The 25,972-nt window shown below is 41.1% G+C and overlaps 1 protein-coding gene across 5 annotated transcripts in view; it reads left to right on the top strand.

The window, feature by feature from the left end:
- The window catches only part of BNC2 (basonuclin 2), a 429,751-nt gene that overhangs the window by 34,833 nt on the left and 368,946 nt on the right, over window positions 1-25,972 (top strand). The window lies entirely within an intron of this gene.

Here is a 25,972-nt window from a genome sequence, read left to right as displayed (position 1 = left end):
TGTGTACTACAGTGGATACGGTGTTTACTGTTTTCTTGAGGGAGGCATTTTTGTTCCTCTGGGGAAATAAACTTCCCATTTTTCTTAAGTATTTTTAAGCTTGGTTACCTATTTTTTAAAGTAATTTCTGCCACTGTTGATTTGTAGAATGCAAGGAGCACTTTTAGTTAATCTTATACATTAAAAACTAGTTGGATTCAGCAGATACTCAACAAGTGCCCACTGTGCCCTGGATGTTTGTAGAATTGCTGTTTTGTTTGTGAACGTATGCACTGGGCGTAGATCTAAAGCCTTCCCTTTGCAAACACTCCTGAGAATAGGACTCAAGGTGAAGATGTGTTTTGGGCTATGTCATGTTTTCTGGTCCTTTCTATGTGTTTCATTGGGAAAATATTTTTTAAACATGTTTTGGGTTAGGGAACCAACCCACTTGTCCAACTCGTGAAAGTCTATGGAACTACCGCAGCATCAAGAAAAGACAACACTTTATCAGGAGTGTAATCACTCAGGCACCTAATACAGAGTGCTTCAAGAGTTTGCATCTAGGGCCAAGCGGCAAAGCCATTCAGTGGGTAGAGGCGGAGGACAAGAGGCCTGAAGACCGCCCTGCCCTGAAGAGAGAATGCTTTAAACACACGTTGCCATTAATTTTTAAGGCAGAAAGCATCTTGAACCCGGGCCTCTCTTTTTCCCCGTCCTCCCAGCGTTGCTATTTGAGTTTGCTCCCAAATGCTCACAAGGCCGTGCCAGACGGAAACTCGCAGAGGCCGCTGCCGTCCCACGGAGGCCACTCCGGGGAGGGACGCGACCGGAACAGTCGCGCTCAGTGCTCGCGGGCGCCCCGGGCTCCGGTCCGCGGTGCCCCCGGCGGGCTGAGGGCGGCCCGGCTTCCCCCGCGGCCCCCGGCGCACATGTGCCGCCCCTCCCCCCTCCCCCAGCCTCTGGAGTCGCTTCGAGGCCATCTAGTCATACGCTGTCCATCAGATGTGTTTACTTTTTTCCTGACAGCAGACACATCTGGAGCACATATTCAGGTTATTCCAGTGCCACTAGACACATTCCACAAGATCATTTCAGCGGTTGTTATGGCGATCTTCCTCCCTCCAGTGATTTTCAAGTTGCATGACAGAAATAGCTGGAGCTAACCAGGGGGACAAAAGTCAACGGGATCAGGAAGGGCTTCTTTCACAGAATGAACTAATTAGTGACCCTGCTTTCTTCACAGGGCAATGAGCATATGGTTTAATAAAGTGAGTCTATGACACTCGCCCCCCACCCCCCCCACACCGTAGGCAAAGCTGTCACTGGCTGAAAACTTTCCTGTTTTTACTGGTGGGACCGTAGTCTGCTGTCTTTCAACAGAGTTTACTTCACAAGTAGAAAATGTTTGCTCCTGAGAGTTAAACTTCAGAACTTTTTCTTGGCTTCATACTACCTAACTATAGTGGGTCCTTCGACTTAAAGAAACAGTGTTCATTTTAGCTGCCTTCCATTGGAAGGATTTATGCTTACTCCAGACTCAGCATTTTCAGTTAGGTTTTTGTAAGTATTATGAATTGGTAACTGCCGGTTCAGGTGAATATAACTGGTTGTGATTTTCCTAGCAAACATAATCAATTATTTCTCCCTGGATTAGTTAGAAACATTCATACCTGTGATTTTATTGGGCACAATTATAGAATATTTTAGTATCAAAAGGTTTGATTAATTAAACAAACTCCATTGCGATCACATTTAAGTAACAGGCAGAGGTCTGGTTATGATTCCATTTTTTTTTTTTCCTGAGGCTTAACTTCTTACATCTTGTGTAGGTTTTTTGACCACGTTATAGTGTGAACATACCATTGAAGACATGGGAATTTAGACCTGAGATCATTTTGTATTATGAGGCAGAAATTCTTGCAGTTTGTAGTAGGTATAGAAGGTAATGCTGTAAAGCACTGCCATCTTTGATTAGTCTATGAAGAGTACAGCAGGCCTTAATAGATGTTTTTTGGGTGGATGGACATATAATATGGATTCAGACTAAATATGTGTTACCTTTAATCATAATTCTGAAATTTGTGAATCACAGGGGCCCATTTTCTTTCCTTTTTTTTTGGTTTGGTATTTCTGTACTCTTGGTCTTAAAAAGTATATCCACCTTTATGTATTTCACACTTTCCTTACATGTAGTGCCAAATCCTCTTCTACACACATGTACACACGTAATCTCAACCTCCTTTTCTTGTTCCCCCACCAAAACTCACACATTTCCCTCACTTGCACATACCACACGTTTAAGTTCAGTCCCAAGGCATTACAGTCACCATGAACAACAGAGTTTGTATTTTTCCCATTTGATTGAATTACTCATATGTTGACTGAGTTCTCTGGACTCTGGGAATGTGACAGTGGGTGACAAGTAGGAAAATCAGAGCTGGACTCTCTCGAGCACGTTTTCCTAATTCTTTCCCCATTGGTATAACGCCCCCCTCCCCCAACTTCTCCCCCTTCCCACCCCCAGTCAAATTCCTTTTCCATGGGTCCTGCTGAAGCTGGTCACCAGGCTGCTTTGGAGTACCTGCTCTCAGCAATGCCAGGAGGACACAGAGAGGTCGCATGATCAGATGTGAGTTTAATTCGCGGAGACCTGCTTGTCGCTTCTTCTTGTGTTCCTGCTAGTTACACGTTATTAACTGTTGTCCCTTTCGGATCCTCAGTTACTTGGGTGAGTATGTATCTCGCAGGGGCTGGGCTCAGGTTACAAAGCTGAGGGTGGTTCTAAAATGATGCTTCCCTCTCCAGATGTAACTTTGCAGTAATTAAACCTAATGTAGTCTAAGCATTGTAGTCAGTGTTGTGGTAGCCATTGCCAAGTCTAATTGATAATATCACTTATAGCGCTTACTGCTAGTTATCTGGGAACTAGAGTAAACCTGAAAATGTCACAGCTATTAACCCTTGTTTTTTCCTGCGTCAAGTAAAGTGGATAGCTTATATTATCCCTTCATCAAAATCTGTCGTCTATATTGGATCCAATACATTTGAGACATTTTTTTCCTTAATTTACCTATCCATCCATTTATCCTTCCATCTATCTTTATGCAGGTTCCAGAGTTTGTTGCCTTGAGTTTTGGAGATTTCATCCAGCACAGAGCTATTAACTTCCTTGGGTGACTTGGTTTCCCTTTCTCAAAATCCACGGTAAAAACATACTTGCCCGTCATGAAAGACTAGTTGCTTACTTATATTTCTGTCGAGTTTCTTCGAAAAGAAAAAGTGAATGTGGGCTTCCCTGGTGGCGCAGTGGTTGAGAGTCCGCCTGCCGATGCAGGGGACGTGGGTTCGTGCCCCGGTCCGGGAAGATCCCACATGCCGCGGAGCGGCTGGGCCCGTGAGCCGTGGCCGCTGGGCCTGTGTGTCCGGAGCCTGTGCTCCACAACGGGAGAGGCCACAGCAGTGAGAGGCCCGAGAACCGCAAAAAAAAGAAAGAAAAAGTGAATGAGTCCCAACAAAATATATCACAAAAGATCCTCAAGCTTCAAATTATCTTGTGCGTTCTTTTATTATGCCCAAGAAGGTGGCAACCAGCTTAATTCAGTCAAGCTGCCGGGGTCCCAGAGCAATTTGCCTGTGTGTGGTAGCTAAATAAATAGTGAACTGAAGATGGCCGTGATAATCTCAATTCATAGGGTTTTCTCAGTCATGAAATGTTTGTGTTAAGAATGACTTTGTTGTTGTTTTTGTTACAGTCTGACAGCTGAAGATGCTTTTTTTTTTTTGCATTACGCGGGCCTCTCACCGTTTTGGCCTCTCCCGCCGCGGAGCACAGGCTCCGGACGCGCGGGCTCAGCGGCCATGGCTCACGGGCCCAGCCGCTCCGCAGCATGTGGGATCTTCCCGGACCGGGGCACGAACCCGTGTCCCCTGCATCGGCAGGCGGACTCTCAACCACTGCGCCACCAGGGAAGCCCTGAAGATGCTTTTAAAATCTTTCTAGTCACTTAGAGCAGAACTGTACGGCATCTGCTTGGTGGTTCTATCAATCACAGCAAGGGCAAGTCTCTGGGTTATGGGGGAAGATTGAGGGGTGGTGGAGCAAGGCAGGGAGAAGGTGGGGGGGAGCTGCTGCTCTGTCCAGTTTACATTTGTCACCAGTGACTAGCTTTTAAAAAATGTATTAGCTGTGCATGGTGGTAAGTAAGATCCAGCTGCAGGGGATTATGGCTTTGAGTGGGTCGGGGAGTTTGGAATGCATTCAGTTCCATCAGGGATTTGTGTCCCTCGTCATCAGCCTTAACATTGCTAAAGCGGTAAAGATTAAGAACAGACCAGTGTCACCTGCCCTGAACTTTGAAAAACCTTGGAGCCATGAAACAAAGTGGGGGTCGTGGTTTAGAAAGTGTCCCTTCTCTCTGTCCCCAAGTATTTTCCCAGTGACACATATGAAATAAATGGAAACACGTGAGCTCAGGTGAAAGGCTGTCTAGGACTGCATTATTCCCAGAACTTGCCGAACGTGGTCCTCATCATAACGTAGGATGAAAAACACTTTCCACAAATAACTTTCCGTTAATGAACATTTTTTTTGGGGGATGGTCCAAATCAAGATGAGCCATCAGTAGTTAGAAGGGAATGTATGTGTCTGAGAGATTGAGCCTCACGTCATAGAAGGAAAAGCCTTTTTGGTTGGTGTGGTTTTAGTGACCCTCCCCCTCTGCCCCAGCAAGAAAGTTAAGAGAACACCACAAAGGTTTGCTTTTTTTCAGGGATTTTGAAATTCAGCATACATGCCAGCAAGCAGTTTAGAGGCAGGAAGTCTTTTCTAGTAGTGCAGTCATGAACTGGTAAACTAGAAGCATCTGTAAAAATTTAGAGGGAATATCAGCTTTCTCAAAGCTCCAGCCCAAGTGTAATGAGGTGCAAATGATAGCACTGCATAACCCTTCCCCACCCCAATTGTGGAATGAGATACCGAGTCAGAAGTAAGGAGGAAGACAAGGATTTCAGAACTCTGCTTCACTGAAACAGATTTCATTTTTCAGATGAAATGGCTTTCGGATGACTAAGGATAACCTCAACGTTTAGGGTCGATGAGTAGTAAACAAATGATTTTCTGCTCAGCATCTGAGATGCCATTTCTGAAAAGTGGTGGCTTTTCGGGTGTGGGTGCGTGAAATGACATACCTACTCATTTGGCTGAGTAAGTTCACAAGAGTCTTTAGTTTAAAGTAAACTTCAGCTGATTTGTATCTTTGGCAGGCATCTCTCTCTTTACAGAAAGAAAAAAACAGAGGGGATAAGAAAAAAAGATGTGATTTGTTTGAAGGAACACATCTGGGGTGTGATCTGCTGTATCTTAACACCAGATGGCAGGTTTAGGCTGACAGCTAAACCCACTTTAGCCTGGTCAAACGGTATCTTACTCTGTCGTTTTTTTCCCCTGTCCATGCACAGGAAGCAGAATACTTCTTTGCATTCAGGGCCAGCAGTCCTTCTTGTATCTGTGCCTCTGGGCTGTTTCACTGCCTCTCTGCTGTTTATAGACAAGGCTGGCTTCCCTTGGCAACCCCTGAAATAGGTTTCCTCTGTGGCTCATACCTTTCCAAAGGTATGTTTTGTCGAGGCAGAGGTGTGGTGCCTTAAGGTGACTGGTGCTTGTCACGACAGGCATGGCATTAGCTGGGCCGAGCAGTGACTAGAAGTGACAGCGGCGCTTTGCAGTGCCCGGGGCCTCTCAGTCAGCACTCCTGCTTGAGAGACTATGGAAGCACCTCTGAGTACCTTCGCTCATCGTGGAGATGACAGTTGAGATCGGGGCCCAGAAGGTGATTGAGGAAGCCCCCCCCCCGCCCCCCCCCCCCCCCCGCCATCTTCTTGTAGTAGTTTTTACTTGAAAGAGCGTCACCCACGTGGCCGAAAGAAAGAATGCAAGCATGCTATGTCCAGAGCCACAGAAGGGGTCTCTGAATTTCCATACGTTTTGAGTCTGAAATTCTGCCATTAGACTTACAGTTTCTTTGTGCACTGTCGTGTCATAAAATGATCAAACATTAAAAAAAAAAAAACCCAAACCTCTCAATTATACACTTCAGGGAATGGGGATGATAAATAATATGTTTTCCCTCACTGTTGTTTGATACTGTACCTCCTCAAGGGTAGCAAATCATAGCCTATCTATATTACTGATTCCCAAAGGACTTGGTCAGAAGTTTCTTATCACTCTCAACTATTGTCTGTCTTTGTAGATTTTCTAGGAATTATTCTTAGGATGCTTACGAATGATTAATGGACGTATGCGTAATCTATGCAGAGGGCTACAAAATGCATTCACTTAATCCATTCTACAAACTGAGATTAATTAGAACTGTCTGTAGGCATCTTATAAGGTCACAATTCTAATATAATTTGGTAGACGCTATTAGGAATTTGAATGAAATTTCTAAAGCACTTCCATAGAGAGGGGAAAAGGCCTTTAGGGGGAAGTCGGTGAATGTTTTTTGTGGGCGGAATTTGAAGTTACCGCCTGAGCTTCCTTTCCCTTCATAGTTCATCTTTCCGGTTAGTCAAAGATCACTCAGATTATAGTTTCCCTGTTCAAAAAAACAAACAATTTCTATGTACCAGATGGTATTGTACTTACTGAAATCAAGGCGGTCAAAATTGTTCCTGTGTGGACTTGGTTTTCCTTGAGAGAAAAATTTCACTTGTAATTCTTATATGCTGTCATAGAACTATTTGATAGACAATGTATTTTGACATACAAACTTTTCAACTTGCTATTTTAGGGAAAGAATTTATTGGTTAGGGAAATCACTGATTAGAATTTAATAAGAGTACTAAGTAAGAGTTGCTTCTTAGTAACCTCTGTAATATGGTTCTTATGAATAAAATGACAAAACAAAAACAAGTTAGCTGATTCTCTTCAGGGAACTTAGCTCAATTTCATACTACGAAGAAGATCCATTTGATAACTTAGAGGGGAGGGCTAATGTCGTTTTAATCACTGTGGAGGAGGACTTCCCTTGACAAGGCAAAATCATAAGTTCTTGAAGCTATTTGACCAGTTAGAGTCATTTGAAAAGGAGCATGTCCTAGTTAATATTAAGGTAAATTCATAGCTCTTTTTGTGTTCAGGGCTTCTGTAACTTTGTTGGCTTAAAATATATATATATATATTTAAATTTACTGAATAGTTCTGATGTTACAATGTTAGTTTTTAATGTTCCGCAAAATTGAATGTATTAATTTCTGAGCTAGGTTAGTCAGTTTCAGCTAGAGTATTTCCAGTACCCAACACCGTGTTAATCCTTTTTTACCTACCTGTCACGCATAGTAACGTTTAAAAAAATTTTTGACGTGAATTTGCTTTATCTTCTCTGACACGTTTGGGTAAATGACAATGACTTTGGTGTTTTTAAAATGTTCCTTGATTTGAGAAAGTAGCCTTCAGATAAGCTTCAGGTGGTTTCCCAGTAAGTTCTTAACGGATTGCCATCCCTCTCCATATCTCTCTTAAAAATTTTTTTCCCTAAAGGCTATGTGGTAGGAAATTACCTAGTTCTCCACGTATTGCTATGCTAGTCCTACGTTAAAAACCACTGGAAATTAAAAAGCATGCACTTTTGCATTTAGGTTCACTTGGTTTTGGGTAGGTGATCCATGACCATGGGCAAGTTACTTAACTTTTGCATCTTAGTTTTTTCTTTTCAAAAATGATATCTAGACCTACTTTGTTTTTTGTGAGGATAAAATGAGATAATAGAATATAAAACCTCATATGGAGTCTAACTTATAGTAGAGGGAGGCACAGTACTTGATAATTACTAGTGTTATCATTTAAATGGGAAGTTGGCATGAACTTTAAATGGACTGTGAACATTTGCAGAATCTTCAGAGGCTGAGTACTTTATTTTGTAAAAGTTGCTATTTGCTCATTATATTCATAATACCTCATTTAGCTTGTGTCTCAGAAGTGTAACTTCCCTGTGTATTTTCCTTAGTTTACTTTCGTCACTACAATATTCTTCTCTGACAACTGGAAAAAACGTCGGAGGAAAATATAATGATTTCGTTGAAAAAACATGTCTGAGAACTTAACTACATTTTAATACTTTTTTTTCTTTAGTTTTGTTTGGGGGAATAAAACCCAACACTTCACCTCACCACTACTACATTTGTATGTTTACACATACCCGAGGAATCTCTCAATGTAGTCTAAATATCTAAGAGGCCTGCTTTTTGGAGTAAAAGATTCATAAATCAAAGTTGGGAAATCCTACTGTTTTTAGGCCTGTTATAATAAATACTCTTATTTGAAAGAGTTGTGTTTGTAGCTTATTTGATCAAACACCCACCTCATTTATCAGTGTGCAGTCGGAAAGTGGAAGAGTTTTTCTTTAAATGGAGGGCATGTGTATATATATGTATACTTTGCATACATTCTAATACTTTTGTCCTTCCTTGGAAGGATGTGGATGACTAATGAGTGAAGGAGTAATGCAGTTAATAGTTTTAGTGATGTATATTGCTTAATTTAAAATTATGAGATATGTGTATCAAATATATGTACAAACATAAAACAGTCCTCAGGTGATTTTTTTTTTTCCCCCCGCCTCAGGTGATTTTAGTTGCTGATTTTCTTTTGTATATCTCTAGAGTTTCCTCAAAGTGTACTCTAAAGTAGTGGTAACACTTTACATTTTGTATTAATTATATTTATTTATTTGAATTTTATTTATTTATTTGAACTTTATTTTTTTATACAGCAGCTTCTTTTTTTGGTAGTACTTTATTTTTATTTATTTATTTATTTAATTTTTTGTGCTTTAAACCATTATCTTTTTTTGACTAATCAGCCCTTCATTTTTTGTGTGTGTTAGTTTCTGCTTTATAACAAAGGGAGTCAGTTATACATATACATATGTCCCCATATCTCCTCCCTCTTGCATCTCCCTCCCTCCCACCCTCCCTATCCTACTTCTCTAGGTGGTCACAAAGCACCGAGCTGATCTCCCTGTGCTGTGCGGCTATGCAGCAGGTTCTTATTAGTTATCCATTTTATACATATTAGTGTATACATGTCAATCCCAATCGCCCAATTCATCACACCACCACCACCCCACCCCCCAGCCGCTTTCCCCCGTTGGTGTCCATACGTTTGTTCTCTACATCTGTGTCTCAATTTCTGCCCTGCAGACCGGTTCATCTGTACCATTTTTCTACGTTCCATATATATGCGTTAATATACGATATTTGTTTTTCTCTTTCTGACTTACTTATATTAATTTAAATTACAGTTCCCATTTAGAGATATGGAAGTATAGATAAAGGAGGTTACGACTGGCCTCAGTTTGTTTATTTTGTAACTTATTGCAGAGTTGGCAATGAATCCCTTGTCTTGGGATTTGGAGGTTCTTCTTCATCATAATACTGTTTTCCAGACTCCTTGCAACTACTATGTACTGTTTTAGTCCAATCCACCATAATCCCTTGCTGTTTATATGCTCTTGTGGAGGTAGCTAAAAGATACTGCTAGGGTATGCTTTATATTCGTACACAATCTACAGAAAAAGAGGTAATTGTCATTCAAGAAGCCTGAATCTTTTGGATTATTACCTTACATTGGAAATTAAATTTGTTTTTCTCTCTGCTAGATTGCATGTAAACATTATTCAGTTATCAAGGCAAAATATATCTGTAGCCACTACTCCCCCCAACCCCCAACAGGATCTAGAGTATAAAAGTAAACTTGAAATTTCTGAATCCTACAGACCCTGTTGCTGTTTATGACTCATTGCTCTAGTTTGTTTGGTTTTCGGGTTCATCGGCTGAGTAACGCCCCACTGCCATGTTCAGTGTTTTCATCCCTTTCCCTTTATATATTTGGACCATTTTAGTTTAATTTGAGTAGCTGCTTTGTCAACTTCCAAAAGTACCAGTTGTACGTGTAATACGTATTTGTGAGAAGTAGTTCTCTTCTAGGTCCACATTCTTAGTGACCTCCCTAAGCCAAATATGCAGACAGCAGTTAAGTGTGGAACAAAATATGACACTCTGAAAGTTGTTTCCCACCTGGGAAGTGCCGTTTCTTTGGTGGCTTTTAATGAGAGTAGAGGCATAGCTAAAAAGCAGGGGTGTGGAGCCAGATAAACCTATCGTTTGAATCTTGTTTCTTTGACTTCCTAGAAATATGACTTTGGGCAATACTTTTAACTTCTCTGGGGCTTATTATTCCCATTTTAGGGATTAAAAAAATACATATCTCAAGGAGTTATAGAAACTAAATGAGGTGATATTTGCAGAGTGCCTGGTATGGATGCCCACTGGTATACAACATATAGATAGCCTTAATAGTATGTGTAATCCTTGAGTTATCTGTGAGTTTCTGTGGATATTGGCTTGGACTGCATATCTCTCATCACTGATTCTGTTTACACTCACTGACATTTCTAGATTCTTTTCTAGTAGGGCATCATTTCTGCTGCTAGGGCAGAGTTTATTAAAAACCATGACACATATTTCTAACTAGTATTTTTGTTTTTCGTTTTAAATAGGAATACATGTACCATCTATCATACAATTGTACTGACTGTGAAATCTAACAAATATCATCTCTGCTTAATTATTTGCTTTTTTTCTTGAGGATTTGTTGTACAGGTTGCTTACACAGTTTCAAAAACACTGGCATAGAGGGTTGAGTTAATGTCACTTATATTTTTAATGAATTTATTTATTTTTATTTCTGGCCGTGTTGGATCTTCTTTGCTGCACGTGGACTTTCGCTAGTTGCGGCGAACGGGGACTACTCTTCGTTGAGGTGCGCAGCTCCTCATTGCGGTGGCTTCTCTTGTTGCGGAGCACGGGCTCTAGGTGCGCGGGCTTCAGTAGTTGTGGCTCGCGGGCTCTAGAGTGCAGGCTCAGTAGTTGTGGCACACGGGCTTAGTTGCTTCGTGGCATGTGGGATCTTCCCCGACCAGGGCTCGAACCTATGTCCCCTGCATTGGCAGGCGGATTCTTAACCACTGCGCCACCAGGGAAGCCCACTTCTTAATCCTTGACACACTTTTCTCGTTGATCCATACAATGACCTTCTTTTTGTTTATTTTTTTTTGGTTAAAATATTTGAATTTGGTTTTCTGTTGAGGACAAGTGATTAAGGGACTTTATTTTTCTGTTGCCAAGGCTCTGAGGTCAAGTGAAGCCAGAATATATTGTCATGATGGGATGTTAGAAATGGAAGTTGCCTGCAGTGTCCTTTAGCCAGGTACTTCTTAACTTTTTTATAGAAATGTCTCATCCTTTTTAATGAATTAAAAAATTTGAAACTTCTCTCACTTAAAAGTCACAGATCTAGTCAGAACTTCTCTGATGAGTGAGGAAACTGAGGCCCAGAGAGGTGGTGTCACAATAGTAATTACCATAATGATGGCCATCACTTTTGGACCACTTGTGAGGAATCATGATCTCCAGTGGTACCTAAGCTCACACAGCCCATTGTGGACTCCTGTTATAGTGTTCTCTTCAGCTTCCATATTGGCTCTCCCTAGCCCTCCTTCCTTTCTGGGCTTAATTTTTTCATTTTAAAATTGCATACTTACCATTCTAGCTGTTTACTTCACATTGTATCAGTTTTGGTCTTTTTTCAGGATCTAATCTCCCCCAGTCTTGCCTTTTCTGGGTGACATTTAGGTTGACATCAGATGAATAGCCCAAATAATAAATATGAATCATGCTTGCCTCAAAACAGGCAAATCAACTGTCATCATGCTCTTAAAAGTGGATATTATTCAGTACTGGTTTATTTTTTTGAAGAATTTTTGCTTTCAATCTCTGACCCTAAAAAATAAAAGTGAATCAAATTCCATAAAGGTAGAAATTAAAGCAGATATATTCCAAATACCCAAGTCAGAGCCTGGCAAACAGGGAATACTCAGTAAATGCTTTTCAAGTGAATATAAGCCTCCACAGAAGCAAAAGCTCTAAATCCTGGGGCTCCTGCTGTTGGGGAGCCAGTTTTCTCTCATTTGTTGAAGGCACCATGACTGTACTCAGGAAGGGAGAGTAACGAATGAGTATTTGTGAAACCCTTTCTGTGTGCTAGGTGTTTCCATCAGCACTGCTAAATGTATGTCTACAACAGCTTTCTGGGTTTATGCCTCTTCACTCTTCTCATTTTTTGGATGAAGAAATGGGAGCTCAGTGTTCAAATGAGTTGCTCAAAATGTTTGAATTTGAATTAGGATCTTTCTGACTTTAAAGCCTTGTACTTTCCAGACATCCTTAGCACCACAAGAATGGTTGCTGCTGTTACTATCTTTATCATCATTATCATCATTGTCGTCATTACTTCTAGAGTTATTTGAAGTTGTCCTCAAATGGTAGCCACCTGCTTCCAAAGAGGGTTAGGCACTAATGGTTCAGGTGGCCAGAGTCTCTAGGACCTCCTGTTCCTTGCACACTGGTCTGTTTTGAGTGTACACAAATGATTCCCTGCGTAGGTGGTTACCTGAGATCCCTTTCAAATACCCATATGAAAAATAGACTTTCTAGTTGGGATCAGCTGCCTTACCTATGTGGTTTTTATATCTTAGATGAAAAAATGGACTAGAATGCCAGAAGATTTCCCTAAATGGAAAGGTAGCTGCTTCCCTACCCTCTCCACTTCCCTTGTCAGTTGCCAGAGAGATCTCCAGTGACACAAGAGTACTTCCAAAGTTTGGAGAGTCCTGGATGGTTGGTGGATGAGATCGTTTGATTCCAGTGAAACTTCCCAGCTGCCCTGAATTGTCTTCCAGAGCACCATCCTTTTATTACTAGATTGAATTGTAGGATAAGAGAAGTGCTTTGAGCATCTTTATACCCACATATGTAAGACTGCATTACTTGAGCCTGAGAATTTGGAGTGGGGCCTCTTAAGAACAAAAAAAGTACATGCACGTTACCTGTGTGTGTCTATCGATTTGGCTCTGAGATTCATTGTTTTATGTAAGTGCCATTAATTTCCCAATTTTTCTTAGCTTGTGCGTACAGTCGTCATTCTTAGTTGCTTAATACTTATCTTGGGCATTTATTTTACCTGTAACTTTTCCCTTGACTTTGCTACCTGCTCTCACTGCTGTATTTTGAACACCTTCTTTATGGAAAGCAGTAGAAAAACCTGAAGGTGTGTCTAGAACAAACTCAGTTGAATCAAAGGAAGGCTGCCCAAGTTGGCATTTAATGGGGTAGGACTCTGGCAGATGTGCCCATGTTTTCTACTGAAGAGTCTGTGCACACCTGAACCTCTGCACTGAGTTTCGTTTCCTTAATCCTGTGGTGGTGGTGGTGTGAAGAACGCCCAGGTTTCCCATACAAATTAGGAAAGGGAGTTAATCAGAATCAACACTGGGGTAAAAGGAGGTCTTAGCGGAAGTGCCTAAGTATTGTTCCAACACAGGGGATAAATGTGTTCTGCTTTACTTGGCCAGAACAATGTCTCAAGCTGGTGATTAGGCTCTACTCCAGCTTTAACCTCAGGCAAAATTTATGCAGCTCTACTACTGTGTGTCAGGTAATTAAAGGGAAAAAGGGGAAATATTTGCTTAAAGTGGAAGTGTTTTTAATTAAACATGAAAAATAATAAGTGCAAAGGGAAGTCGGCGGTAGGGAAATTGTTTTTAACTTTTCCTTTAAAACATTAAGAACTTCAAGCAAAAGGCCGATATTTTAGGCATGGCTGTTTGTTAAGCCCTTACAGAGCTGTGCTGGAATTCTGAAATTCTTCTGTCTTTGTGTTGAAGAACTTGGAGGTGTTATTCTGTCTTAGTTGAAAGATAATGCTCTTTGCCATTCTCTGCTAACCACTAATGATTCGCTTGATAGGAAAGGAGTTCTTTAATTTAAAATAAGAGCCATTTTAAAACCTAGTAGATAGCAGTACAAATCTTGATGTGGGAAGTACAGTTACAGCAGGAAGTTTAGGCTGAAAAAAAGGGGGGGGAGATAAAATCTTCTACTTACTATGACTGACTAGCATACTGGTTGGATTATGTTGCATCTAAAGTTTCTGTTAATGGTTCCACCACTCTGCTCATCACCAAGGGTTGCAACTCCATCAGGTTTGATTTAACTTTAGACCCCAGACCTTAAGGGTTCTGCATCCATAAAGCCTTATCCTTACCACCTGTTTTAAAATGGACTGTGACCATTGCAGTTGCCTGCCTAGGTCATTTTAATAACATCCTTGCCCACCGTTCATACCTAATCTCTATTGTTGCTGTCCATCTTGCCCAGGGTAGCTAGAATGATTTTACCTAAGGCTCAGTTTTCGTCATGGTACTCAGTTTCCTCAAGCTTTGCACAAAATTTGAGTTCTTCCCTGCCACGGCCCTTGGACAACGTCAGCATCACATCTGAGAATTGTTTTTCCTACATGTACTCTACACTGTAGCCATTTTTGAACTATTTTAGCCATTCCTTCAACACCCTTGTACAGCTCATTTCTTCTACCACCTTACCTGTGCTCTTGGCTCTAGGCTCCTAATTAAGTCCTTTTTATTTTATTTTTTAAACTGAAGTATAATTGATTCACAATGTTGTGTTTCAGGTGTACAATGAAGTGACTCAGTTATACGTATATAACTTATTCTTTTTCAGATTATTTTCCATTATAGGTTATTATAAAATATTGAGTATAATTCCCTGTGTTACACAGTAGGTCCTTATTGATCATCTGTTTTCTGTAAAGTAGTGTATATATGTTAATCCCAAACTCCTAATTTATCCCTGCACCCCTTTCCCCTGTGGTAACCGTAAGTTTGTTTTCTACATCTGTGGGTCTATTTCTGTTTTGTATATAAGATCATTTGTATCATTTTTTTTTTTAGATTCCACATATAAATGATAACATGTTTGTCTTTCTCTGTGTGGCTTACTTCACTTAGCATGATAATCTCTAGGTCCATCCATGTTGCTGCCAAAGGCATTATTTCATTCTTTTTTATGGCCGAGTAATATTCCATTGTATATATGTACCACATTTTCTTTATCCATTCATCTGTCGAAGGACATTTAGTTTGCTTCCATGTCTTGGCTGTTGTAAATAGTGCTGCAGTGAACATTGGGGTGCATGTATCTTTTTGAATTATGGTTTTTTCCTGATATATGCCCAGGAGTGGGATTGCAGGATCATATAGTAACTCTAGTTTTAGTTTTTTAAGGTACCTCCATAAGGAGACCATAAACAAAACAAAAAGACAACCTACAAAATGGGAGAAAATATTTGCAAATGATACGACTGACAAAGGATTAATCTCCAAAATACACAAACAACTCAATATAAAAAAATAACCCAATCAATAAATGGGCAGAAGATCTAAACAGACATTTCTTCAAAGAAGACATACAGATGGCCAAAAGACAGATGAAAAGATGCTCAACATTGCTAATTATCAGAGAAATGCAAATCAAAACTACAATGCGGTATCACCTCACTCTGGTCAGGACGGCCATCATCAAAAAGTTTGCAAATAATAAATGCTGGAGAGGGTGTGGCGAAAAGGAACCCTCCTACACTGTTGGTGGGAATGTAAATTGATAGAGTCACTATGGAGAACAGTATGGAGGTTCCTTAAGTCCTTTCAAAATGTTACCTCTTTGATGAAGGCCTTGCCTGTTCTCTTAGTGATTTTTCCATCTGAATCTTCTTTGTACCTCATTATACCTTGTAGTGGTTTTGTATTCTGTTACTAAACTACATGTTCCTTTAGGGTAAGACTTTTGGACCGGTCGCCTTTGTTATCTTCCACCTTGTGTTACCTTGTGAAGTCATGCTGTCCCTGCTCTAAAGTCTTCTATTAATGATGCAGCAGTGTGTAAAATTGGGGTATTAACGCTTATCCTCCAGGGTTGTTCTGAGGAGCACATCAGAGAATTTATTTAGATACACACCTCTGTGTCTGTCATACAGCCAGTAGGCTCTTAATAAACAGTATGGTAGTTGTAGCCAGATGGCCATGGTTTGAATTTCTCCTCTGTTATCAGCATGTGATTTTTGGGTCTCTGCTCTTTCAGTTCTTCGTCTGTAAAATGAGAATAATGGTAGTATTTACCTCATAGGGTTGTTGTGAGGATTAAATGAGTCTGTACATTTAAAGCACTTAGAATAGTACCTGGCAGCTCGTGAGCCTGCACCATTCAATTCAGAAGCCACTAGCCCCACGTGGCGCTTGAGCACTTGAAATGTGGCTGGTCCAAGCTGAGATGTACTATCAGTGTAAAATGCACAATAGAATTTGGAACCTTGGTGTGAAAAAATACAAAGCTAAATATCTCAATTTTTCATTTATTTCATGTTGAAATGATAATAGTGATATTTTTAATAATTTGGGTTACACAAATTATATTAAAATTATCCCATCTTTCCCCCCCCCCGTTTTATTGAGGTATAATTTGGCATACATTAATGTATAAGTTTAGGGTATACAGCATAATGATTTGACTTACATACATCATTAGATGGTTATCCCAATAAAGTTAGTGAACATCCATCATATCATGTAGATACCAACTTAAGGAAATAGAAATAAAAGATTTTTTGCTTGTGATGAGAACACTTAGGATTTACTCTCTTAACAACTTTCCTAACATAACATACAGAAATATTAATTATATTTATCATGTTGTACATTACACCCCAGTACTTCTTTATCTTATAACTGGGAGTGTGTACCTTTTGACTGCCTTCATCCAAAAAATCTCACCTTCAAAAAAAAAACAATGTGACTACTAGAAAACTTTAAATTACATGTGTGGTTCACATATGTCTACTGTACAGCGCTGTTGTAATACTGTGTAACATTGTTAGCTTTTGTTAGCATATTGTTTTTATTATTTTTTCCCGCAGCGGTGGTTTCCACATACTCTCTCCCCCTTCTTTTCTTTTTTCGGTTAACTATTTGAATTCAGTGATTCTGGGTAGGGAAATTTAGGAAAGAAAGGTGTTAATGGATAAGATAAAGCTTAGGTCAAATGAGGGAACAAAGGGGTCAGCAGCTTCTGACCTCAAGTCGAGGAAGACTTGACTACGCTATTTCAGAGCCATGTGCTGTGAGTTGCTGGCTTAATCTTCCTGCTTTCTTAGGGATAGAGAATTCCCTCTATTGCTACCTTATGGTTTCCCCTTATCACAAGGAGGAAGCTACATTTGCTTATTGTAGTTGGGAATCCATTTGTAATAATAAAAATAGAAGCTTACTGAAAAATAAGAAATCAGAAGAATTAAGGATTTTTAAAACTTTTTGGTTCAGAAAGAATGAGTTTGGTTTTCCTTAAGGAAATGAGTTTAAAAGATAACATTTTAAAAGCGCGTAGACTTAACCAGATATTTAAAAATATTTTTATCTTAATTCCAAGTAGCCTTCAGCTTCGATGAATTCTACTGCTCTACAGTAACCAGACACCGTGACTATGACTGCTGATCATGGTTGAAAAACTTTCAAACTATTTTATGTATGTCATTTCAAATGATTTTATAAAATGCACATCCCATGATCTGAAGGTTGGTTTGCACATATCCTGTGCTTAGTGTGGTACTGTCTTTTGGCAGTGAATTTGCCGTCTTTAGCCATCATGGGCTCATAAGTGGACTGTCATTCCAAGGATCATTTAAGAGCTTGTTTTGGGCAGTCTCTTTCAGGAGGTTGGCCAAGCAGATGTGTGTAAGTCTTGATGATTATGTGTTCAGTAATTTCCTGGGGTCTTACTTCCCCATTATTGCTTTTCATGGTAGCTGGTTCTTTGCACTGAATATACTATGAGGAATGGGGGTGTGGCAAACTAGATAGAGATAATCATTTGAAGTGCTGGTTTCCTTTGAGATATAAGGTACAGTGAGTAGCATTATCTCTCTGAGAGCCTTAGAACTAATAGGGAGCAAAAAGGCACTTGCCAATCCCAGTGGACAGATGTGGTTTATCTTGGTAAGTCTTTGAGAGGGTAGAATCACTGTAATGTGGAGGGCCCCCCCCCCCCAGATATTCTGTGGGTGTGGCCACTGGCACATGATGTTAAGTTTCCCTGCTTCTGTTTAAAATAAGAATCTTTGAGCTATTTTTCTTGTTTCAACAATAGCTAGCTGATATCTGTTATTTTACATATGCTATTTGAAGTGATGGTCACCTCTTTACCCATGAGGTATTACGTTACAAAAGAAGGACGCATCCCAAGGCACTGCAACTGTGATCTCTGTGTTTGGTTTGCATGCTGTTTCTGAATACATAAATCCAAACTTGGACAATTCAGGTGTGATTATTTATATTAGCAAATACAGGTTTATGAAAGGAGTCATAATAGATTTCTTTTAAAGGTATTTAAAAAAATATTTATTTAATTTATTTATTTTTGGCTGTGTTGGGTCTTTGCTGCTGTGCGTGGGCTTTCTCTAGTTGCGGAGAGCCGGGGCTACTCTTTGTTGCGGCGCATGGGCTTCTCATCGCGGTGGCTTCTCTTGTTGCAGAGCACGGACTCTAGGCGCCCGGGCTTCAGGAGTTGTGGCTCGCGGGCTCTGGAGCGCAGGTTCAGTAGTTGTAGCGTACGGGCTTAGTTGCTCTGCGGCATGTGGGATCTTCCCGGACCAGGGCTCGAGCCCGTGTCCCCTGCATTGGCAGGCGGATTCTTAACCACTGCGCCACCAGGGAACCCCAGATTTCTTTTAAATAGTAAGCTTCTCTAGGGCCCTGGAATATTTGAGTTGCAATGCTATTGATCACAACTTCAAGGAAAATGTCTATTGTGTAACGCCAGACGTGTTTATATACCTATGCCAGTAAAGACTTATGAGGTGCCTGTGTGTAAACATGTGTGTGTTTGTGTACATGTGTGTGCTCACATGCTAGCCCACCAAGTACCTGAATATGTACCTCCCTGCTTTTTTACCTTAGACAAAGCTAAACATTATTCATTGCTCTTGCCTGGTGTATGTCCACCCTCATCTCACTGCAAGTGTCAGGGTAACACACACAGTCGTAAATGAGGAGATGGAACAAGTGGGACCAGAAAACATTGTCCACAGCCCAGTGGTCCGTGTCACCATTCTTCTGCTTCTAGCATATATTGCATAATCAGGAGAGATGAGACAAGCCAGATCCTTTTAGTACACCGTGTCTGGGGAGGTTATGGAGTCCCAGAGGTTCGTTTCTTGTTGCCATTGTAACAGTCTTGATTGTGACAAGGAGATCTTGGAAGTCACCTGAGGATGTCATGAAAACCCCATCCCCATTACTGTTATTTCTGCTGGACACTTTCTGGTTAGGGAATATATTTGATTTATAAAAAAAAAAGCACGACTGAGTGAAAGCACCTTTTGTTCTTTGTATTGAAGTCACATACAAGAATATGTCCCCTTATACAGTTCAACCTAAGCTCTTGCAGTGCAATGGGCTTTATTTATTTATATTTATAAGGAGTCATTTTAAAGCAATGAGAGGCTTTATAGTTACAATGATCACTTCTGCCCTTTCTTACAGAAATGTCAGACTCAGGTTGTTAAGGATCTGAAAATAATGGCTTTCCTCTTATTTCCATGATGGTAATTATATGGCAAGAAAGAGCTATAGAGATTTTTCCTGTTTTGAAATTATATTCTTTGCCTTGTCGATAAAAAGAGATAACCAGGATATATTAATACATGTATGTTTTGTTAGTGTTGTCTTTTTCCTCTTAATTAGCATAATAATTAAAAACAGCTTGCTGAGAGAGTTCTATTTTTGCTGGTTGTGAACTTTTTCAGAAATTACAGCTAAATATTTTGAATGTTCCAACCAGAATGTTAGTTTTTAAAAAATAAATTTTCTTTCAATCTGTGCAGCTGTAGTTTACTTTCCAGGCATGAGAAATATCTATTTTATTAAGTCCTATGAGGAATATGTGTCACATACATTTAAGGAAAATCTATTTAAGGTGAAAAATTCCAAAAATGACTTTCCCCTGGTGTGAAGTAAAACAAAAGCCCCAACTGCATCTCTGCCTGTGGTAATGACATTGAGGTGACAAACTGCAGGCAGGTGAGGTTCTTGGGGATGATCTCACACCTGCACCACGAGCTTGGGGAACAGCTGGGTCTGGAGCTGGCGTCTGGCCTTGCTTTCTGTTTGCTGCAAGACCAGCTCTCAGGCTCGGGGCCTGCACATTTGCACGGAAGACTCCAAGTTTTTTTTTTTTTTTTTTTTGCAGTACACGGGCCCCTCACTGTTGTGGCCTCTCTCGTTGCGGAGCACAGGCTCCGGACGCGCAGGCTCTGCGGCCATGGCTCACGTGCCCAGCCGCTCCGTGGCACGTGGGATCTTCCCAGACCGGGGCACGAACCCGTGTCCCCTGCATCGGCAGGCGGACTCTCAACACTGCGCCACCAGGGAAGCCCTCCAAGTGTTTTTAAAAAGGCAAAGGGGACTGTGGCCGGCTCGCAGTCCCTGGTTTTGTGAATCTTTTTCCCTGGGATGGGGAGGTTGAAGAAACCTCAGCTCAAACCCACCAACCTCCAAGCCCAAGCCCCTTATGTCAATCCCGAGCTTTGTCTGCCAAAGGAGGGTCAGCCAGGAAGCACAGAAACTGAAGATCCTTGTCCGCTTCAGTCGTAGTTTTGTATAGCCAGGGGGCAGACGGTGAGCCCCCGAACGGCTCCTTTCCCACCAAGTGTGCATTCACTCCCCTGGGACAGTGGAACTCCAGGGTAGTTAAGGGTGGTCAGCATTTATGGGCAGGCAGAACGCTTCCTGCTATAGCACTCAAAGATGACTGCTGATGATGGTGTTCTTTGATTTAATTCTTTTTTCACACCTCCAAAAAGAAAAGCTATCTATTCAGCTAGTCAGTCTTATCTTATGTATCTACATGTGAAGGGTAAGTCGAGGTTGATTTCAGTTTGAGAGCACCACCCTATCATCTAACCCAACTCGGAGAAGGTTCACAGAAACTCTTAGGCTCACCACTGGTTTCTTTGCTCAGTCCCTGCACTATCATCAAGGCCAGATGCTTCCTTCCTCACCTGGTCACGCGTTCTTTTCCTCCAGCACTGGTGTTGCCGTGGCAAATGCCTTCTGGGATGCCTCCACATAGACAGTTTCCCAGGGACATTGAACAGAAACGCTTTGTACTCTTTCTTTCGTAAGATGAATTCTGATGCTTCACTTATATTACGTGGGTATGGATTTCTTGGAAGCCAGAGATCAAGAAGTCAGGTCCAGCCTTTAGATAGGTTTGGTTTGGCCAGTATACTGTTTTAAAAGTTTGAGCTTTCTTTAAAAGATTGGGGAGATTTCATACAACAGTTCGGAATTCTGGCTTCTCCTGAAAAAATGGAAGGATCTGGCGATAGGTCGTCTGCATTACAGTGTAACTGTGAGGTATAGAAGCAGATCGTGGCTTCTCCCTTTGGAATAATGGCTTTTAAGCCTTTTGGACCAATTATACATAATACACATGAAACAACAGGGAGTTCCTTGGTGGTCTAGTGGTTAGGACTTGGTGCTTTCACTGCCATGGCCAGGGTCCAATCCCTGGTCAGGAGACAAAGATCGCGTAAGACACATCACATGGCCAAAAAAAAAAAAAAAAAAAAAAAAGAGAAAGAAAAAAAGGAAACACGCTCTCTCCTTACCACATGCAACATGCAATTTTTTCTGTTGTATTTCATGGGAGCACAAACTGTTGAGTGCCACTAAATGATTTTGCCATCCACTGACGCTGGTGACCTGACCTGCAGCTTGAGAAGCAGGGGTTTGGATTTGACGGCAGGTTCTGCTTGCCAAGGGCCCTTCTCCCACGTGTGCATTGGTGCTGCTGGCCTCCGGGCCTGCTGTAGCAACATCTGGTTCCCCAGGCTGGTCAACTGTCATTCACATCAAGCCAAACAGCCCTGTAGGACATCCAATCTGCAGTTCCTCTTTGGCTGTTGGTTATCCATGAGAGGGCTGGCTTTTCAGGACTCCTTGGTTTCAAGTCTGAAGACAGAGGCAGAGTGAATGACTCTCTTTGGTCTTGCCACGGCTTTCTTGTCCCACCCCTGCCAAGATAAATGAATAGGGGGAAATACGCTGTTTTGTAGAAGACCTCCAAGCCTGACCTACGGATTGCATAACACTGGGCCCTATTAGACAGGTACCAGGAACAATTCATATTACAATGGAATTCTTTTTATAAAGCAAAGGAAGTTTTTAACCATAGGTTACTTTAGTGGCTTTACATTTGCATTACAGATTTTTAAATACTGTCATTAACTGGGATGGTTAAGTAGGCAGGGGGCAGGAGAAGACTAAAGGAATTCTTTAATCATTTTCTCTACCTTTATCCTTACTCATCAGGACTCTGGCCATCCTAGCATCAATAAGAAAAGATAAAACATCCTTTTATACACTTTAAATTATACATTTATATTTAGCTCTTCAAATTGTATTCTTTTAGGATATTGATAGAGTAGAATTTGAGTCAGAAGATGTGACTTCTTGTTTTGGCCACGTTTATTTTCGTATTGTGTGAACGTAGGCAAGCCTTTATATACTGGGCTTTGGTTTTACCCATCAGTTAAATGGGTATGAGGGAAATAACCCCCAGCATACCCATCTCACTGATTTCTGAGGATCTCATGAGACTCTGTGTGTGTGTGTGTGTGTGTGTGTGTGTGTGTGTGTGTGTGTACGTGAACACACATACATGTGAAAATGTAAACCACTGTGTCTCTATTATGGGGTGTTTTTTTTTTTTTTTGCTGTACGCGGGCCTCTCACTGTTGTGGCCTCTCCCGTTGCGGAGCACAGGCTCCGGACGCACAGGCTCAGTGGCCATGGCTCACAGGCCCAGCCGCTCCGTGGCATGTGGGATCTTCCCGGACCAGGGCACGAACCTGTGTCCCCTGCATCGGCAGGTGTACTCTCAACCACTGCGCCACCAGGGAAGCCCTGGGGTGCTGTTTTATCAGGAGATACAGAATTACGTATCACAGCTGCCTGAAGTGCTGCAGGTATTTTACACTAAGGTGACTCTTTTCCTTTTTGCACCCTTTTGGGGAAGATAGGACTCGGTTTGATGACCCATTTCTGTCTTAGATACAGATGATAATTGAAGACAAGATCTGTACTCCCTACGTTACAACACAGTGGGTCTTGGTCTTGCGAACTCCTGAATTGCCATGCTCTAGGCTGTTAGGAAAGGAACTCAGCAGGCACCCTAACTTGATGTGTTGGAAGCTGAGGCTGAAATAAAAGTGCTGTATATTTATTTGCTTATGTCTATGATAGAGGCAAAAACTGAACTGAGAATGCTTTTGCCCCTCAAGCAGGGCTCTGTCCCTCAGACTGAAGTGGTTGGGTTTCTGCAATCAAAGGCATTTTAACTTTTTCATTAAAAAAATAAAAAAGGAACACCTTCCTGATGCTTTGAAATCTGTCCTAGCTCTAATGTGTTGAGTGATCGCACACTTAAGATCTCTGAAAGGTCAACAAAGAGGGGTCCAGCAGGGGCCTTATTTTTGGTTCTTATCTCACTGTCAGCAACTCCTCCTGTGGCCTGCAGCCCCATCACTTGCAGCTCTGAGACAGTGCGTGTCTAATGAAGTCTTTGTTCTAACAAAGGACATAGACCCCGGCCATTTAAACCCCAACCAAATAGCTGATCCACTTTAGAATTTGACATGAATACATGGTTTTAAGAACTCATATGGTCACAAATGTTGCATCTGCTTCCAAGGCTAGGAGTGGACTCTTGTCAGATGACAAAGGTGATCCTTTCCCCTTTGTGTGGATGGTGAGAGGGAGAGGAGGTGGAGCTCTCTTCTTTTCGGGGACGATCCAGTGCATAAGAGTCTGTGTTTAGACTGGAAAGGTGGGGGATTTGTGTTCAATTACCAGCGTGCTGCCTTGGGCAGGTTTCTTTGAATATCTCTGGGCCCCATAGATAAATAGCCTTAGAGCATTTATTATGCCACCCAGGGCCTAGACCTTTATCATGGCCACTCTTACTAGTTCTATTTTATGGATGAATACGTTGAGGTTCTCTTGCCCCAGATCACACAGCTTAGGAAATGGGGAGACTCAGGGCTGGAATGCAGGCTGATGTGACTCTAGGCCACGACAGCCGTTATTACCTCTGTGCCTTTTCGTTTGAAGGAGCCTTCTTGCTAATATCCCAGGATTCTGGGCTCTGCTGTTTGTCAAATAGCAAATTATGATTAAAGAAATCAAGGAAGCCATCATGAAAATGATGGGTAATAAGCCTTACAAGAGAGAATTTGCTGCAGCATTTTACTTTATTAGTCTATATTTCTCGTTCGTTTATCTAATTCAACCTGTGCTTGAAAAATTTTAAAGGTTGAATGTTGAAATATATCTAACACTTGCCACTGTCAGAAACACACTCTGAAACTTTTGTTAGTTTATGAATAGGAAGTTATGCTTATTTGATGCTCACAGAGTTACCTAACATATATAGCCTATCAACTTTTTGCCGGCTCTGAACTATATTATTATTATTCCTATTTTACAGACGAGGAAACTGAAGCTCAGAAAGGTTAAATATCTTATCACCCCACAGATGGGCTTGTTGGACTGGCCTGTGTTCTTTCCTCTGCTCTACGCTAATAAAATCCTCTTGTTGGCTATTACGAGTCTATCTATTAGAGAATTTCCAAGTTCACATCTCATTCCAGAGGAGAATAACAAAAAAGCAGACCTAGACAGAATAATAATACAATAATTTGTAAAGTCTCAGCAATCACCCTAACAGGGGACTTTATATTTTAGATAACAATAACTTCATGTTCATCAGTGAATTAGTTACTAGCCTTTCTTCTCAAAAGGTTCATCTAAAGAATTTAGAAATGCAAACAGGAATTAAGTTTCTTTTCTCCCCGTTGCTGTCCTTTCACTAATCATTTTTAGAACCTTTCAGGTCCCTCTTCCCAAGAAGTGTTCCCTTCTTGGCCCCCTCTCTCTCCTCCCCACTTCCTTTCTTTATTTCACTGTATCCCCCTCCTCAATAAAACTTCCATCTTTGTTATGTACATGCAGGAGACTTAGTGCATTTTGCAAAACAATATATTTTGTAGACGGACTGAATAATACATGTGGTAGATTACACATACAGAACAAGTAGATAGCTAATTTTGGTGACCACAGGAAGATTTAGGAGATGATTTGGGGGGAAATGGAGAGTTTCTGTTTTATAACCCTGTTTTCATAGAAAAGGATGCTGTCTCCTGTTTTATTATTTAAAAATAGCTCTGTATAGATAAGATTTGATTCTTTTACCACTGTCCTTCTAATTCATTCTTGCCACAAAGAGATCTTCGGTCTTGATATTATCTTTTTATTGTCCCAGAAATGGTAATTTGACAGGTGATTTTATACAAGAAGGATACTAAAACTTAAAAACCTTTCCATAGGAAGGAAACACTTAACTTTGCCTGATGGAAATTGTTAATCATAGATAGTAATCACAGTGTTAGTAAGTTCAAGAGCATGTAATTTCTCCTTAACGTGACGTTGAGTCTAACCTAAAGAAAGAGAAGAGAGAACATTACTTCTTGGCAAACTTAATTTTACGACACACCTGACGAGCACTGGGTGAACAAAGACAGGGGCCTGGGATCCCCTCCTTCTGGTCAGGGTGGAGAGCCAACGTGGTGGTGGGGGCGATTGGGTGGAGAGGGCAGAGTTTCTACTGATTTAACGACCACGGGCGGCGTCTTGACACCTGTTCGCTTCCCCAGCTGTGCCAAAGGAGGTTTTCAGTCTGGATGAGAGGGTCATTTTAGAATTCTAAAATATGTTTTTAACCCCTAGGGAGACTGCAGAGTTTTGTAGGGAATGTTAGGAGAAGGAACATCTTAGGCAGATAAATTATACTAAGGGCATGCGTGACATAAATAGAAATGTTATAAACCCCATCCTAAGCTTTCTGGGTATTCCTCTCACTCATTTCTTCAACCATCCTCTACTTCCTACCTCACCTTCTCTCTCTC

The sequence above is a fragment of the Phocoena sinus genome, chromosome 6 (assembly GCF_008692025.1).
Source record: "Phocoena sinus isolate mPhoSin1 chromosome 6, mPhoSin1.pri, whole genome shotgun sequence".
NCBI lineage: Eukaryota > Metazoa > Chordata > Mammalia > Artiodactyla > Phocoenidae > Phocoena > Phocoena sinus.
This window is presented reverse-complemented; position numbering and strand designations above follow the sequence as displayed.